This window comes from Haemaphysalis longicornis, unplaced genomic scaffold (assembly GCF_048455015.1).
Source record: "Haemaphysalis longicornis isolate Haplotype H1 unplaced genomic scaffold, Haemaphysalis longicornis Haplotype H1 scaffold_20, whole genome shotgun sequence".
Lineage (NCBI taxonomy): Eukaryota > Metazoa > Arthropoda > Arachnida > Ixodida > Ixodidae > Haemaphysalis > Haemaphysalis longicornis.
Genome location: NW_027526296.1, coordinates 1,414,188 through 1,432,061, shown reverse-complemented (window position 1 = coordinate 1,432,061; position 17,874 = coordinate 1,414,188). Strand labels below are relative to the sequence as shown.

The following is a 17,874-nucleotide window of genomic DNA, read 5'->3' as shown; positions in this document are numbered from 1 at the left end:
TGGTAGCTTTCCACCTGTCGGCTCAGTTGTGTTACGGTTGCCTCATCGTTGCGTCGTTCACGTTCAAACATGCACGAGCTAGCTCGGACACGGCCTATTTTTTGCGTTACCGTACAACTCCCCTCGGACGATTAGAGAGTGTGGCCCCAGCATCCCCCAAACAGCGCACCCTCCCTCCAAAAACGAAAAAGAGAAGGGGAAAGAAATACTGAAAAGGCCCCTGGCGTAGGGGCACTGGCAGGTGTTGGCGGGGCTGGCGCACAGCGTATTCCAGGGAGCGTGCCCACCCGGCTTTTATTAATGAATGCAAGAAAAGAAAAGAACAATGGCTGAATTTCAGTTTGCCGCCTCGTTTCCGCCCGGCACGTTCCCTGGTAGTTTTTTTTGTTTTGTTTTTTCATCCGATCATCTTTACTCCGTTCAAGTGCAACTGATGCTCGTTCTCAGCCCACTTATCTGATGTGAAAAGTGTCCAACGAAGACAGGTGTCTAATGTCTCGTCTCAAGCGGACGGCTGGCAGGGTCTGAAAAGTTCACGCGTTTCTAGGATAAGCTCGTACCGATATCCCCTCACGAGACTGGATTGACGGCCGGCACGGAGGGGGATACGTAACGACAGAAGGGGAGGGAATCAAGCGGCACTACCTCCGCCTCCTCCTCTTCCTCCTCCTCCTCCTCCCGTTGCCCGCCAGTGTCGCCGTCGCGCGAGGGCTCTGAATCGGCGTCGGCCGGTCGGGCAGCAGCGTGCGCTCTACCCGCTCGGAGAGGGAAGGTCGCTCGGGCGCGTGCTGGAGCGGCTGCCGCTCTTGGAAGCAGTCAGCCGCGTTCGCCTCTGCGCTGTGCTGGACGTCGGATGCGTTAGCTACGCTGCTCCCGCTGTGAAGTGTGCGCCGCCGGTGTTGCAGCAGTGGTCGGTTGGTTGGTGTCCAGACGAATTCTCCCGGGATTAATTTCGCTGGCTATTGTTACCCCAGACGGCGGCAACCGTCGTCTTCGCTTCGAGCGGCGGGCTTTACAACACGAGGAGACCGTCTTGTGTTCTTTAAAGGTGAGTCGTGCCTTCCCGCCACACGTAATGCTCGAACGTCCACGAGCTGGCTCCGCCGACGCATAATTCACCGGATCTGCGGGTTTCTCATAGTGTTCTGCGCTCGGTTGCGACCACATGACTTCGTGGCACAGCCTACACGTGTTTGCCGAATCCGCCCCGCGCTCTGACGACATGCGGCGGATACCTTAGCTTGACATCGTGGTGAACGAAGTTGATTTCGATCTAAACAGGTTGTGTTGCGTCTAGCGCATGAGAACGCCCCCAATGTTAACCGTCTAACGAACGCACGTTACATAAACGAGCCTCGTTGGCCGGGCCGCGTTCTATTTTGACTTCCTGATGTGCTTTACCAACGGAAACACTCATGTCTGCTGCCAATTCACGGATGAGCGAGCTATCTTACGTAGAGTTAACGGTCCAGAGATACTGGAAATAGGAAAGTGCGACTTGATGTTGCACGTGGTTCGGTTCCGTGACAAGGAAATTAGCTAGCCTGAAGCGACGGTGCGCACGGAGCCGAACACTTCTAGGTCAAGCAAAAACCTTCGCACAGCTTCGTTATCGGTTGATAAATGGAGCAGTTTTGAGCTGTTCGACACCGCCTGTAGTTTAAAGAACCGCCACCAATCAAAGATGAGGCGGTGTGTGTAGCCTTCCTTGTCTAGCAGGCGGTCACAGATTACTTGGTGGGTGCGTCATATATGCTTTAGCTTTCCATTCGTTAACTTTGGTGTATACGGTGACATTCCCAGTTTTGAGACATCGTTCATCTTGGACGTACCGCGCTCGGGACAACGCTTTAGTGCGAGTAGGTTCGTTATATTCGTGACGCTCCGTCGTCTTTGCATCCGATCGCAAAAAGCCCGCAGATGTTCGCGTTTGTATGTTTTTTTTTTTTTTTTTTCGCGTTTCAATCGAATACAACAAACCATGCAGGATGATTTTAATGACGTTGCACAGGCACATGGCTGTGCTGGCGAATCGCCGCATGTTTTTATTGCTTCGCCGTGATGGCCAGAACGAACTCTCATCTGAGGCGTCCTCGCCACGTGGGGAAAGTTGTCCCCGACGTCATTGGGCTGCCATTTCGAGTGCTGAAAGCCGAACGAAAGCAGCGGCTCGGCTGCCGCTTTCGTATGTTCACCTTGACCTTCGCGGAAATGGGCAGTTTGACGACTTCTAAAATAAAAACACGGCTGTTTCTCTTTTCTTTTTTAGCCAGGGGGGGAGGGGTCACCTACGTCGGCCTTGAAAGCGCCGTGCAGTTCAGTAGATTAGACATCCTCGGTACGGATCCCGTCCTTTTTTCAGAAGCAGTCGCTGTTCGTTCGGACATAAAATTTCCCCTGGTCAGGTCGCCCCATCCGCCGTAAAAAAACGCATCGCAATTTCACCCAAGTGTATGTTTCTAATTTCTTTTCAAAAGTTGCTGCATTCGTGCACATTGACAGCACGGTTGACACCAGTAGACCTTTTTCCAGTACCGGTCCTCCGAGCGGTCGCCACTGCCAACTAAAAATAACCTAAGGCACGGCCCCCCAAAAAAAGTCTAGCTTTCGGAGAACTCGTGCATAAAATGTCCTGTTCCTGCAGTCCCTCCCGCACCCAGCCGTCACCCGTACCTTTCACGTAAATGTCACGGTAGCAGGTGAACGTTCCCGTGACTAATCTGCAGTGTTGAAGCGCGCTTTTTTTATTTTCGTTACTCCCTCACTGGTAGCCATGTGCTGGCAGCGTGGTCAACATCAAATTTATTTGCTCCTTTCCTTTGAAAGCCTTTTTTTGTGGGCTCGTACGAATGCACCACAAGCTGTCGAAAAAGAGGAAATGGAAACGTGCAGTGCCAGAAAGCATAGCCGTTCCCCAAGCAGCAAGCTGACGGGGCACCCTTTTAATTTGCCCGAGGCGACTGCCAAGAATGGTGGACCGGCAGCCCGCGCATGCGCAGATCGTTAGTGGAAAAAGGTCAGTTTTTTACAAACGCTCTCGTCCGCAGCGTATCCAGTGTGGACACACAAAATGCAGTCGTACACTTTCCTCCGCCAAACTAGCACCCTGCGCCACATCCATGCTTCCCTTTCATGCTTCTTTTATCGCCCCGCCCCTCCTTTCCGCGGCTGTCAGTCTGAGATCCCCCGTGAAGCAGCGCGCGTTAGTTATATCGACGCCGGCTCATCTTTGCTATCATGAAAGAGGGGCCGCACAAGACTGATAGGACGCACTCACGCAAACACCTTCACCGTGCAACAATTTCAAGCAACTTTGTAAGTATGGTTGATGAAGCGGACGATGAATGGTTTAGTCGAGATTAATTCTTTAGGCTATGCATGGGCTGAAATTACATGAGCCGCACGTGCACTCGTAGTTTCGTGCGCACTTGTGTGAGCATGATGTCAAAGTTTGTGCCTTCTTGGCACCAATATCCCCCTTTTTCTTTTTTGAAGATATTGAACGCCTAGATCAAGGGCCGGTAACTTTGAAGACCATCCTATGATCCTAGGACCATGGACTTGCCCCTCAAAGCAGCGTCAGGCGCTAAAAAGTTTGTTTTCTTATTTGCAGGACATTGGCCACATTTCAAAATTGTGAATTCTGTGACATCATCTACAAAATAGTCCGTCAAGCCACGCCAGTGTTTTTTGGTTTTTATTTCTTTCTGCCCACCTCTTTCTAGGGCCTGTTTTCCCTACATCCCTGACCCCTAGCAGAGAAGCATGTAGGCGATTGCAAACGCCAGCAAACCTCTGCTTTTTTCAATAAAGAGCCTTCTCTCTCTTTGTGCACGTAACTCGCATTGTGCACGTAACTCGTAACAGCTAATGTTTTTCCTGCAGGAAAAACATTAGCTCGTTACCTATTCCCGTGGATTGCGATAGCAAGAACCGCAAGCTTTTAGTGGTAGCAGACACAATGTTGCCGATCTTTGTATGAAAAGCAGGCTGTGGAAATATTTTCCCCAACTTTCTTAGCGGATGAGGCCTGCAAGACTAATGGGAACCCGGATGCAGGAAACCAGCCCATGCGCAAATAACGATGATTATGAGGTCTAACGCGCCAACACAATGCAGGCAGGCGATGAGGCTTGCCGTAGTTGAGGGCCGCGGATTAATCCCCACCCCCAGGGGATCTTTAATGTGCGCCGAAATCTCGTTCACACGGGAGTTTTCGCTTTCCGCCTCCATCAGAAAAGCGGCCCCCCGGCCGGGAGTCGGACCCCCGCCCTTGGGCTCAGCAGCACATCGCCATAGCGGCCCCTGGGCCACATTTCTCCTGGTATTGTACTCAGGCCGTGTAATACCCCTGTCACACGACAGATCTAATGTCATTCAAAGTGAATGACATTAGCTGTTAATTAATACCCCTGTCACACGGCAGATCTAATGACATTTAGAGCGCATGTCATTCGCTCTAAATGTCATTAATTCGCCGCTACACGAGCATACCGAATGACATTTACGGCTAACTGAGGTCCCGGACCTCAGTTAGCGGCCAAATGAGTAGCCTTGACAGCAGTGGCGCATCACTAGACTAGAACATTCAGTAATAAACCAAAGAATACTGTTTCTAAAAACTGTCAGTAAACGTATATTTTCATCTTCGTGTTGTTTAAATAAAGAAGACAAACAAGTACTAACAAAAAAGAAAATCTCGTCCCCGGTGCGCGCGCTACCCTAATACGAATTTTTTGCGGACTTGTCTCGGCTTGTGATGTCTACTGATGCCACCGAAACCGGTGATTTTGTTATTTTTATTTTTTAAAGATATTCCTTTATGTTTTTAAGAAATTTTATGTGTGAAAACATTCTAGATGCGCTTGAAATGTAATTTTGCGGTTTTGCGAGCTCACTAATCATCCCCGCTATCACAATCAAATGACATTTGTTTCGCCGTGTAGACCCGCACCGCCGAACCGAATGTCATTAACGGCTAATGACATTCACTTTGAATGACATTAGATTTGCCGTGTGACAGGGGTATAACTCGGTGAACACCGATTTGGTTGTTACCCCACATCGGTATCCCCAGGTTGCTAAGCTAATTCGCACCGCTCACTCAGGCGCGCCTCATAGGCCAGGTGTCAAAACCAATTTTAAACTGGATTTTACATCTCCAAGAAGCAGTGGAAGTTAGCAGGGAATCTTTGAATATTCAGTTTACGGAGCAGTGTGTATGTCATCATGGTTCCCCGACATTCTCCCAGAAGGAGTGAGCTATACGCATTACTGTATGGCCTTCTTCTTCAAGGCTGTAAAGCCTTCCTGTTCGTCCTAGAGTCACTAGATAAGATAGAGTACTGTCACTGAGGCACGCAAGTGAGCAACGGCGGCCATTTTGGTGTTTATCAGTGGTGCCAGATTGCCGCTTCTGCTGCCTCTTTGACGAGATCACTTGCAAACAACACTGCCGAAGACGTAGGAACACGGCACCTTCGGACACACTTCTTCAGCTTAAATGCTGCGAAGCGCGCTATCTTTGATTCGCGTTCGGAACGGCGTCAGTCGCACTCAGCCGCAGAGTAAGTAGGGAGGACAAGTTGAGACTACCACAGTGGACCGACAGAAAACTCATAGACAACAAAATGGCGGTGCCCATGAACCGTCGCGGTGTAAACAAATGTCACGTGGTGCGAACTGTCCAATTACCACGACGGCGGAGCTGAACAAGACGATAAAAGAGTGCCCAAACTCTGCAACCTTATCAAGTGACACTATAGTTCATACCATAAGCTAGGTGCAGCACTGTGGAGGCTACATTGTTGTCAACAGTACGCCCACTGAATGCGCCTAACGCACCATGAAGTGAGCCCTTAAAGGACGTTTCCCTCTCCCCTCTCGGCAGGGAGAACCGCAAGGCCCCGGCGCCTTTTGTCGCTTCCTTCGCGGTGAGTTAATTGAGAGGGTGGACTGTTGACAACAATGTAGCCTCCTCCACAGACATGCAGGAAAGAAAAGGTTTCCTCCATGTCCACAGTGCTGCACCTAGCTTATGCATGAACTATAGTTCGTCCTATTGGTATCTATTGGTCACCGGGCGTGCACGTCGCTCGCCGGAGGACGCGTGCCGGCGCGCGTCCCGTTTCGAACTCACGCGCGTAGCGGAATTGCACAAGGCGGCCTTTTTGTGAGCGTGCACGCTGTGCCGTCAGCGACGGCGAAACGCGGCACGCTATTAAAACAAACACGCCAGCAACAGCCGGAATTGGCTCATTACTCATCGCTCTTTGTGCGAATCGTTTTGAACAGATTGCAGCTGTAAACAAGGTTGGAAGTTCTTTGCGTTTTTATGAGCAATAGCCGCGGCTACCTGCTTCCGGCAGGGACAGCCTTGCTTCCGTTCTTCAGTGACGTGGGAAGAAGCGGATCACAGTCCATTTTGGGCGGCGACGTTGGTCAACGCTGCTTAGTCAGGATGCGACATTTTGCGCGTGACTACGCATGAAATTTATAGTTACGCTAAGGATGTCTCCCCTTTCAAAGCTTCGCTCGCAACATGTCCGCTGCATTGGCGTCAGCAAGAAGAATAAAAAAAAAAAAAAAAAAAACTTACGACGACCGGTACGTAACTTGCAGGTTCGGCCGCGTGGGTAGTTAGCTCGCTCGCGCTAGCAATACGGGCCGTCGATCATGGACATGAAGTCCAGAAATAAAATAATGAAATGGGCAGAGCACCTGTTCTTCTAAAACCCTCGAGCCTACAACAGGTATAGTAGCCGTTGTAAGTTACGTATCTTACTCTTCGAAATATTTTTGCTAACATGCATGGCGTAGGCACCTTTTTAAAGTATTTACGTGCAAGGCATTTCGGTTTTGGTCTAGCAGCTCGAGAAATACGTTTGTTAACCTATTAGTATTGGTAATGATTTGCTCTTCGTTGGACACATACATAACGCTTTCTTCCTGGATTCGCCTTTTCTCGAGTGGCCTCCGCGCAATGTGCGCAATGTACTCAACCGACTGCCGGACGTCCTCACCATGGAATCCCCCCCTCTCCCCCACTTATCCCGGAAGCAATAAATGTAGCTTGCGCGCATTCCTCGGCACAGGCTCGGCACCAACGCGTGGGCTTCTCCCGGGTCTCCGCTAAGAGCAAGAGTGCTCAATAAAAGCACCCTCCACACACAGACACACAATGACGCCACAGCAGCGAAAGCGAGTCATCTTTTTCCCTTCGGTCAGTCTTCCTTCTTTGCCATAGAGGTCAGTTGGCAATAACAATGGCCTTGCCGTGGCCTAGTTGAGCGCGTGCGCCTATGCCCGCAGTCGAATGAAGAGGAGACCGACGTCCCGTTCGTGTACACGTTGTGTACGTTTTAGCGGGGCCTTCTTTCCGGGTGTGACGGAGTCCTTGTTTGCTTTCTTCCGTTCGGCTGCGCGCCGTTAGTAGATGCCCTGCGGATATGTCGGCTTCCTGGAGACCAATCGCGGGGTCGTAAATCGAACTTAACATTTCGTGAGGGCCAGCTCCTCTTGAAGACTTCGCCGCGACACCTGCCCGCCGCTTTTGTTTTAACGACGGCACGCCTAATAGCTATACCTAGCGTCACTAAATAAAGGATTTTAGAGTATCGGCACTCTTTTCTCTAATTCTTATGCGCCGCCAGGATTTTCATTGGTCGGTCGGCACCACATGATATTTGTTTACATATGGGCGCAGCCATTTTGTTTCTGGGCGCCTCTCCTCTCTCTCTGCTGCGCGGACACTAGAGCGGCCGGTCGCAGTCTGCCCGTCACAACCGGCGGCGGTTTCGTTGGGAGATGGCAACACTGCAAACCAGAAACAAAATGGCCCCCAGATGCTTCCGGGTGCACGAAGTGGCGTTACTCTTAAGCGTAGCTTGTTTAGTGACGCTAGTTATACCCTTTGTCTCTGCGCAGTCTCTTGGTATCCGGTTTGATTTACGGAATTCTGCAATTCTGCGTGCCCTGGACCTCTGATCGGAATATGAAAAAAAATAGTGACGTTGGCGTGTGCGATAGCGGGTGACCATGCAGTTACTCCTTCCTGAGATTTAGTGTTGAGGGAAAATGGAAGGGTACCTAAACGTTTAAAGAAGTCGCGCAAAATAAATGCCGGTTGCGTTTGTTAGATATTACAAACTCAGCCTGGATGATAAACTGCTCTAAAAGAGGCATTTTGGCTGGAATTAAGCTCCTAGTCAGACGGCGTGACGCTAGGCAGCTCCGCGCAACGTTGGTTTTGGCGGGAGAACGGCTCCTTGTGTAGCGCGTGGCGTCACTACGCGTGCCAGAGGTGGAGAGACTGAGAGAGAACACTTTATTGAGTAATGACGTGAGAGTGGTTCCCCAGTCCAGGAGCCCATGTGCTGTCCGGGCTGCCGTAGCCCTGGTCACAAGCAGGGGTTGGTCCTTAGGTCGACAGCCGGACAGCAGTATCTCCCACCGCTCGTGGAAAAGAAGGGGATCGGGGGCGGAAGATCGTGGTTTTCTGAGCAGTCGAACATAGTTTTTCAGAATTCCAGATTCCTGGTAGAATTTACATGTAGCTGAGTATTGTGTGGGTTGGAGTCAATGCATACGAACTGGGTGGGGGAAAGTGCCTCTTCAAATGTGTTTGAGGTTTGAGTTAGTCTTTTAATTAAAACGTGCGTGAGCACGAGGGAAAAGTCGGCATGTCTTCCGTTAGTGCTCCGGACGTGTGAACGGATGCATGCCCGGCTGACGTCAATGGTCACCAGAGAATTAGCGCTTCCTTTCCTGGCTCACGGAAACGGTTTGAAACACAGGGGAATCGTCATGAACTCGAAGAGAGTTTTAGATGCGACGCATCTCATTCACTCGCATTGTCCCTGCATCCATCCGGCGTTGTTGTCGGCGTCCACCCCTCCCCTATTGTCCTCGCCGCGCCAGCTGCGCTCTCCGCCGCTCACCCCCCTCTCCTCTCCCATAGCGAACACTCTCTCGCGAGGGGCATTGGATTCGATTGGATTGGCTTGGATTGGATTGGATTGGAACTCTGCGATGCTTCGCATCACCTCAGGGTTCCCCTCGGGAAGATGGTGCAATTTTTTTCGCACTAAAGTTCAGGCAGAGCCCATCCTTTGTGCATGATCTTCCGTGTAAATTCGATTAACATTGTATTGTGAGGGGGGTGGTGGGCACACCACCACGCTACCTACCACCCCAGTCTTTGACTATTGCACCTTCTAGAGTTATTCTGTACAAATTTACATTGCGAAATAAACCAAAACTAAAACCAGTGGTCAAGTATAGGGGTGACAAAGAACTACTACCGCATGAGGGTTACTGCGCGTGCGCTCTTGGTAGATGGAGGCATTCTGATGCGCGCTGGTTTTTGGGCGATCGTTCAGATTGATGCGGCATGGTCCGCCCTCGCAGTGCGATTCCAGCTGGCACAGATTTGTGGAGTCGCTTTTAATTCACTTCTGCTTTCCTTCTGCACACTGTCCTTTCTTTTCTCCTCCTCCTTCTCCTCCCTCCTCCTTCTCCTTTCCCGTCCCTTTATCCATCCTTCTCGGCCCACTGTCGTCTACTCCCCCCTCCCCACGCACACACACACCACATGCTCCGTTATTCTGTCTTCCTGTTCCCCTTTTGCCGAGGATTACACAGGTGGCGGTCGCAAGAGGGTGGCCAGGTACCAACATACCACTGAGTGGGTGGAACGGACACAGAATACTAATCGCATTAATAAACATGCATACCTTGCGCTGCTAACATCCCGCAACCGCCGCCACCGTCTGCGTTCATATAATGGTATGTGGTACTACGTTTAGCACCGTCTCGAGTGACTACAACAGCTACGGCTCCCATGGCGCTCAGCAAAAGCACCTGCCATTCCTCTGAACGCCCGCCAGCCATCTGCCCTGAGTGACTCAATGGCTTTTACTTCACGCGTTTCAGGCGGTGGTTAGAAACCCCGTGAAATCGTATTGCACTCGTGAATAATGCTTCGAAAAAAAAAAAAAACGCCAGTGACGTGGCACCCGCCGCCGCGGTTGCTCAGTAGCTAAGGCGTTGTGCTGCTGAGCACGAGAACGCGGGTTCGATTCCACCTTCGCGCTGGCGGCTTTTCAGCTGGAGGCCAAAAGCGAAAACGGCCGGTTGATGGAGATTTCGGCGCACGTTAAAAATTGCCTGGTGGTCGAAATTAATCCGAAGATCCTCCACTACAGCGCGCCCCATAGCCCAGGTGTCGTTTCGCCGTCTTAAACAAGCAAACAAAAAATAGATTTAAGTGGCGATGTTGGAGATACTTGCCGTGCGCGCGTACAGGGCGTCACTTTATCGCGGTACACTTCCCACCGCAGCGTCGCGACTCTTGCGACCAAGATGCACTGATCACCACCAGCCGCATGAACCTTCACAGGTATCTCTGCTGGCCCCGCCCACACCCCTCCCTTCCTGTCTCTACCCCGTTGGGACCCGAAGGCGCGTCGTGTTTTCTCATTAACTCGTTTCTTTTCTCTTTCTCCCAGCGCATGCCTCGCCAGCTAGAGCACCGTTCGAAGTCGCTCATTCCCGCGTCCAGTCCAGCGGGTCAGGCCGCCAAAGCGGCGGCGTTTGGCAAGAAACGCGCGGAACCCGCCTCGCGTCCGTTTAGAGAGAACGGAAGCCGTGTCCAGTCAGTGCGCGCGCGCGCCAAATGACAGCTGCCCGCCTCTCCCCCTCTGTTCCTCAAGGTGGGACGTTGATGACGCGTGGGTACTGTGCGGCCGCCGAACGCGTGGGCCGATGCGGCGCGTTCCCTCTTGAGTAACGTCCGCCGCTGCTCTTTCCAGCAGTCTTACTGCACACACAGAGACGCGGGCCCCCTCCATCCGGGCGAAGGCGCTGATGTGTTGGCGCCTGCATAACGGGCCAGGATTGAGAGGTCGAGGAAGCGGGGGCTCCGGCCGTGCTCGCGCGCGGCGCTCGCATAATCGACGCCGCCGCCGTACGAGATCGACGCCCTTGCGGGGCGCCCCTCTTTTTCGGGCGGCGTTATTTCCTTCCGCATGTGCCACTTTGACGGGGCCTGTGGGAGTGCGTGTATGGGCGCCGCGGCGGACTTTGCTGGGGCGGCCTGCTGCAGCGAATGCCGTGGATGCCCGCGGGCCGGAGTTGGCTGCCAAAGCATGCATGGGTAGCTGCTCTCTGCGTCGCTTATCGAATGCACTCCCACGCTGGCGCTTTGCACGGCCCAAATGCCGCGTGATTTGCGTGATCCGAATGAGAAAGGATACGTGTTTATAGGCTAAGCGTGTCCGACGATCCGTGAGAATCATTTTTTTTTACGCATTGCTTTTTTTGGGGGCTGATTTTAGCTCTTGCCGAGGAACTGCAATCGCACTGCTGTCGCCCACCGCATCAATCAAAACGGTCGTCGCCCGATTTCTTTCTTCAATTTTTTTGTCCCTTTTTCGGACTTGCCTTGTGTACAGACAGGCTGAAATAAATAAGCGAAGTTAGTCATTATCATCATCATCATCATAATCCTATCTACGCCCACTGCAGGGCAAAGGCCTCTCCCATTATTCTCCAATTACCTCGTCCTGTGCCAACTGTGACCAATTTATCCCCGCAAACTTCTTGAAAGTTAAAGTAGATAGCAGCAAAACCTGTAGGTGCTGTTAGGCTTCAAAATCCAACAGGTTACGCCTTCATGTAAAAATCAGAATCCCCTCCGTCTAACCATGGTTGAAACGCGAAGCCTTCTTGCGGGTGAAATGTAAATCGCGAAGTGCCAAAGTCAAAGCCGCTGCGATCAAAATAAAGCGTCAAAGACCCAAGGGCGAATTGTTTGAGAGTCAGTCCGAAAATCAGACCAAAGCAAACAAATCGCTCACAAGAAAGCTGCCCTATTTTTTTTTTTCTACAAATTGGCGGATCATACACTTTACTCACCATACTTCAAATGAGCATTAGTCACCGTTTAACAATTTTTCTTGTTTCCACCTGTGAGGTTAACAGGAAGCCGCCATAGAACTTTCTAAATGAAATTGTGGACACTTTTAATTTCCTTACTGCGCGGTTTTCTTTGGTATATCTGTTAGTTCATATGCTTATTGAATGCGGGATGTGCCACATAGAGAGAACACGTCACTTTCATGAAATATACACTCATTGCATACCCTTGCACCCTTCATTATTTTTATCAGATAGTCCCATGTTTTCTTACAGAAGAGTCTTTAATTACCTTGCCGATGTTGACTTCTTAAAGTACATAACATACTCCCCATCATCTCACTTGGCCTCATGTTCCGACACAAAACAATGGCGGCATTGTGGGGTTTTTAACACCTTTCATACCAATATTTCTTACATTTAATTCTGGCCCTATACACCAACTTTCATAATTTAATTATAATGTAGTGGATTTTTTACAGATTCCACTTTAATATTGCCTCATAGCATCCCACCATTGTCATGGCGCTCTTTGCCCTCGTGGGCCTTGCGCCATAAAACCCTAAATCATCATCATCATCTGTTAGTTAGCCTGTCAGGAAATGCTATAGCGAACGTTTTGGTAGATAATCTATTCCCGGTGCCTGTTTATCGCCAGCCGTACTTGCGGAACCACAACGAGTGTTTAAGGTCGTACGACGTCAACCGTATGTGTGTGCCGCCAAGTGCAAGAGACTTTGTTCTTAAGCTTCATTCGCAAACGCTTCCAGTTAAAACATGGCTTCACTAAAAAGAAATGTCGATCCCTTGGTCAGACAACTGCCGCTTGAGCAATCAACCAAAAACAATTGATCATTGTTTCGCGTTGTGCGTGGCGCAGTGTTTTTCTGTGACGTTTTGCAACCGGCTCTTAAAAAGGACATCACTTCGTACACAATTCCCTTCTTGCCTTTTCAAGATGTTGATTGGGTGCCCTATGACGTTTTTGTTCCGCTAGGACTAGTCCGTTCAGCTTGTGGAAGTGCCGCATGATTGACCCGCATGCGGCGCCCCCTGGGTCAACCAAGTGCATTTTTCGGGAATCAGCAGCGTTTATGCGGAGTGTTCATTCGGCGCAGAGAGATCCACCGGAGTGGCGGCATCTTTTCGATGCGAGCGTCTGCTTGCCTAAGCTTTGAAACGGTGCATATTTTTGTTAGACTGCTGTGCTTATTCTTAGCTGTCTGTTAGCTTTTATATTGTGTGTTAATTGTGATGTGCAAGTTTGGCCAGGTTTTCTATGCATTAAAGGAAGAAAATAATGTCGCAGTCGGATAGACGTAAGTCTCATAACACGAGGGACCCAGATCGGATTCCAACCACTGGAAGCGTTTTAATTTCTCTTCACTTCACCCACGATCATCATCACCATAAGAAAAGTTGGCTTTCCTGCAGTGCGTTTTGTGCGGAGTACAGACAACAGGGAGAGGCTAAAAGCTTCGCGTTAATAACAAATTCAGGCTTCCCTTCTATACTGAAAGGCTTAGCAGGCGGTTAAGCGTCAATTTTTTTAACAGCGAACCTGTTTAGTAAATCGCAATTTTTCGTTCCAGCAGTTAAAAATGCCAAGAAATTGCCGAGCGCGCGCGCGTGGGCACGCGCACGTGAGCTCTGGCTTTGCGGGGACCGCCCGGCAGTTAACAAAACCAAGAAAATTCGGACGCGCCTCGCGACCACCGCCCTGCGTTCCCGCCGCATGTTTGTCAAGCGAAGCATACACGGTGTCCCAGCTATCATGCACCAAGATTTAAAAAAAGAGCAATTGCCTTACTCGAAGGAAACCTAGCGCATAATGTTTCTAGTGCAGTGTACTAGTGGGCAGTAATTTTTTCGTTAATGAGATTTAGATAATTAATTTTAATTAATTATCTAACTCGACAAACACTGTCCTAATCATCAAGGTGTCAATGAGGCACTTGTGGGTACGGACGAGAGGAATCTAACTGCGGTATTTTCAGTGAAGAACTAATTGCGTACTCATTTATTCTGACTGATAAAGAAACCCCGCGAAATATGAAAAATACCACGTGACAGCGCTCCCACCTGCATCGTAAAGTAGCGCCCTCGAACTAGGTAATTGAAAGCAACGGCTTTGCCTGTCACATACCCGAAAGGACAGCGCATCCCCTTGATAGTGGCGTGGAAGGTGTAGCAACACCAAGTTTTGGCGGCTTAGGAGCGGTTTGTTCCTATCAATTATGCACCGCTCTTCTCTTTCTTACGGCCGAGATCCTCTTGATAAAAAAGGCCCTCGCTAAAGCAGTCGACGCGCTACTGTAACGAAAGTGGAAACGCGAAAAGCAATGAAATAGACATACAATATTTATCCGGTCACAGCTCCCACACATAGAAAGAGTGCACGCGCGCTAATATTTCGTGGCAGTAACATGCTTCAGCCCAAAGCCAAATTACAATGAGGGCCTTATTTTTCGGGAATGCGTGCTGCAAAACACTTCTACGACCAAAATAAAACAAAATAAACAGACGGGGAATCCACCTACGTACACTATAGAGAAAAGCAAAAACATTGTGTTGAATAAATTTAATGCATACCACTTAAAAACGTGCCGATTTGGCCATAGGGAGGCCTGCACAAAACAAAGCAATACATCAGATTTTAGTGTTTCTTAATAACTGGTGCATTCGTGGCACTGGTTGTCGTTCGCTACCTCCTAGAGGTCGTGTTCGAACAGGTCTCCTTCTGCAGCTACGCAGTACTCAGCCCGCTTAATCACATCTTCAGTGGCTTTCGTGATGATGTATGGAGGAATTGTGCTGCAGACATCCGTTATCTTGGCCTTGAGCTCATCAGATGTCTTTGTCTCGGTCGTGTAAACACGATCTTTCACATAGCCCCAAAGAAATAATCCAGTGGAGAAAGATCGGGTGACCTAGCCGGCCAATTTACAGGCCGTGCCGTCCAATCCATTGTGCTTGGAAAGTCGCATCAAGCCAGTTTCGTGCTCGACTGCTGCTGTGTGCTGGCGCCCCGTCTTGATACCACATCAGTGGAAGACGTGACAGCGGGACTTCGCTAAGGCAGCGATCAACCGTTCCTTGCAGGATTTCGTTCACGTACCGCTGTCCAGTCAACGTCTGGTCGAAGAAGATTGGGCCTATTATAGTACCGGCGTAAATTCCGCATCACACATTAAATGACCACTGGTACTGGTGCCGAGTGCGCTTTACCCAGTGTGGATTGGATTCGCTCCAATAGTGTGCATTGTGCAGATTTACCTGGCCGTTTCTGCAAAAACTGGCTTCATCTGTCCACATTGCGTTGCTAAGAAAGTCTGGTGACTCTTCAGATTTTGTGAGGATCCAATTTGAAAAATCCAGACGATTCTGAAAGTCCTGTCTTCCAAACATTGGGGCAGGCTAACGTGGTACGGGTGAAAGTCCGAGTCCTTCAGATTGCTCCAGACTGTCGACTTGGAAATTGGTGCCTGGGTGGCCGCGTCTCACACGCTAGCTTGAGGGTTTGCAGCCATAAATGCAAGAACATCCGTGCGTAGTTTTGTACTCACAGACGGAGTCCTCTGCCGCTATTGTTGAAAACAGCCGGTTTGTCTCATGATTTCATAATTTTTGGATGATGGTCGATGCGTTGCGTTTACCGCCAAACTTCCACGACTGATAAATCTTTTAGACCTTTCTCTTACTGCCATTTTCCGCTCCCATGTTGGCCTTCTGTTCATTATAAAAAAGCATTGCGACCGGGGCAATGCAAAACGCGCCTTTAAACTTTCGAGCGGATTTTGTCAATTCTTTTTTGTTTGGGTCAGGTTCTGAGGCGAAAAAACGAACCATCCGTGCACTCGAACTACGCTAAGATAGCCGCTATCACACCTCATTTTGAAATAGCATTTTAAGCGACGCGTTGCTTCCGCTGGGGCAGATGAGGCAGATAAAGCAAACACTCGTTCCCGATTTTTTTTCTTTTTCTTTCTTTCTTTCATTTATTTCATTCTGGCTAACTAAGAGAAACGTTGTTTGAGGGCGCTACTTTACAATGCAGGTGGGAGCGCCGTCACGTGGTATTTTTCATATTTCGCGGGGTTTCTTTATCAGTCAGAATAACTGAGTACGCAATTAGTTCTTCGCTGAAAATACCGCAGTCAGATTCCTCTCGTCCGTACCCACAAGTGCCTCATTGACACCTTGATGATTAGGACAGTATTTGTCGAGTTAGATAATTAATTAAAATTGATTATCTAAATCTCATTAACGAAAAAATTACTGCCCACTAGTACACTGCACTAGAAACATTATGCACTAGGTTTTCTTCGAGTAAGGCAATTGCACTTTTTTTAAATCTTGGTGCATGATAGCTGGGACACCCTGTATACCCACTTATGGAGATTAGCCAAAACTGGACAAAAGATACTCCAGCGTTCGTAGTAATCATGGCAACACTTGCTGGGAACGAGAAAGGCACGTCACAGCGTACGCCCCCCTCCAGGGTGGTGTCCAATGATTGTCACTTTAAAAAAAATGGGGGAAGCTCACACTGATGGTCGTTGCGGCAGCGAAGAAGCAAATCGGCTGCAATCGTGTACGACTTAAACCTTCGTGATGGCCGGGAAGGTTGCGTACAGCTTCGCTACCTTCAAGTCTTAGACGTTAGTGTGAGCTTCCTGTATTTTTTCTTTTAGTTATCTGCCTGCTCGTCGTCCTCTAAAACGATATATTATAGTGTCTAGGCTCCGTGGAATCCACCTCTGTTCCGTGTAGCGAGTAACAACAATGACATAGCTAACTTTAATGTTGCCTACATGGATACTTCTTTGGCAGCAAGGCAAGGCGACTCACGAGGAAAACGCCTTAAAAGATGCCTCGTGCACAGCCGTGCACCGCCCATCGGCGCCAGCTCCCTCTTCCATCACAATAAGAAACCCGCGGTCGTGACGTGCTTCCCCGCAAAACGGGTCAGGGCCTTGCCCAATAAAACGGGCTCGGCCTTTGGTCACTCGCATACATTGATGCAAAGTAAACTTCCTTCGCTTCTCCGGCCTGTGGCGCGCGCTGCGTTTTAATATTCGCTAACCGCGCGCCAAGGACTCCGCCGGTTAAGAGCGAGACTGGGAAGACGTGGGAGGCCGTGATCGATCGCGTATCCAGGTGCGCTAAACGGACGACAGCCGTGCCTTGCGGAATATATTAGCTCTGCCTGCGCTTCGAGATGGGAACGAGAAACGGCTGAAAGTATTTTTTTCTTCCTCCCAGCGGTCTGTCCGGACTCGTCCACTCGATCCGTAGTCCAGAGTCGCTCAGTGTACAAAGGGCCTGCGCGCACGCACCAAGGGCGACTTCCCGATGGAGCGCTAGTTAAATACGCGTTTATTATATGGACGATGAATGTGCGTGGCAGTTTCTGCTGGTGTTGCCGTGCTTTCAGTGCGGTATTTCGCTTATGTACTGTTGCGGTTTTCACGAGGGAACCAGGCCGAATTTTAGGGGTGGAGCCCCTTCGGGGCTGGGGCTGTTGCCGTCTCCTGTCGTCGTCGTCGTCGTAATCGTCGTTTTATGTAGTCACGGTACTAAAACACTGGGAAACTCGTTTACAACTCGCGCTAGAACGTAACACATACTAAAAAAAAAAAAAAACACCGGGACACTTGTTTACGCCTTGCGTTGGAGCGCTTCGTAACGCGTGCTAAAAGAGCCCGGGACACTCGTTTACGCCTCGCGCTAGAGAGCTTCGTGCATTAAAGACACGAGACTTCTACAGCAAAGCTGTATATTTCTATCCCCCAACGGTTTCATCTGCGTGGGCAAAAATGCCAAGGCGGAAAGAATACGCTCATACACTGCATGCTTCGCCCCTCCCCAGGTTTCACGTTAGTGGAGATAGCCCAGTATTTTTTCTTCAAGTGTGAAGTTTCTGGGAAAGCTGTCTAGCTATACTCGGTGACAACT

General features: G+C 49.9%; 1 protein-coding gene across 2 annotated transcripts in view; it reads left to right on the top strand.

Moving 5' to 3' along the window:
• Nucleotides 1-690: 690 nt before the first annotated feature.
• The window catches only part of LOC144172289 (uncharacterized), a 269,808-nt gene continuing 252,624 nt past the window's right edge, over nt 691-17,874 (top strand). Inside the window, exon 1 of one of the 2 annotated variants that reach the window (XM_077701040.1) lies at nt 691-1,048. The gene's annotated coding sequence lies outside the window, so the exon portion shown is untranslated. The remainder of the gene's footprint in view (nt 1,049-17,874) is intronic. The other variant, XM_077701037.1, reaches the window with a different exon arrangement.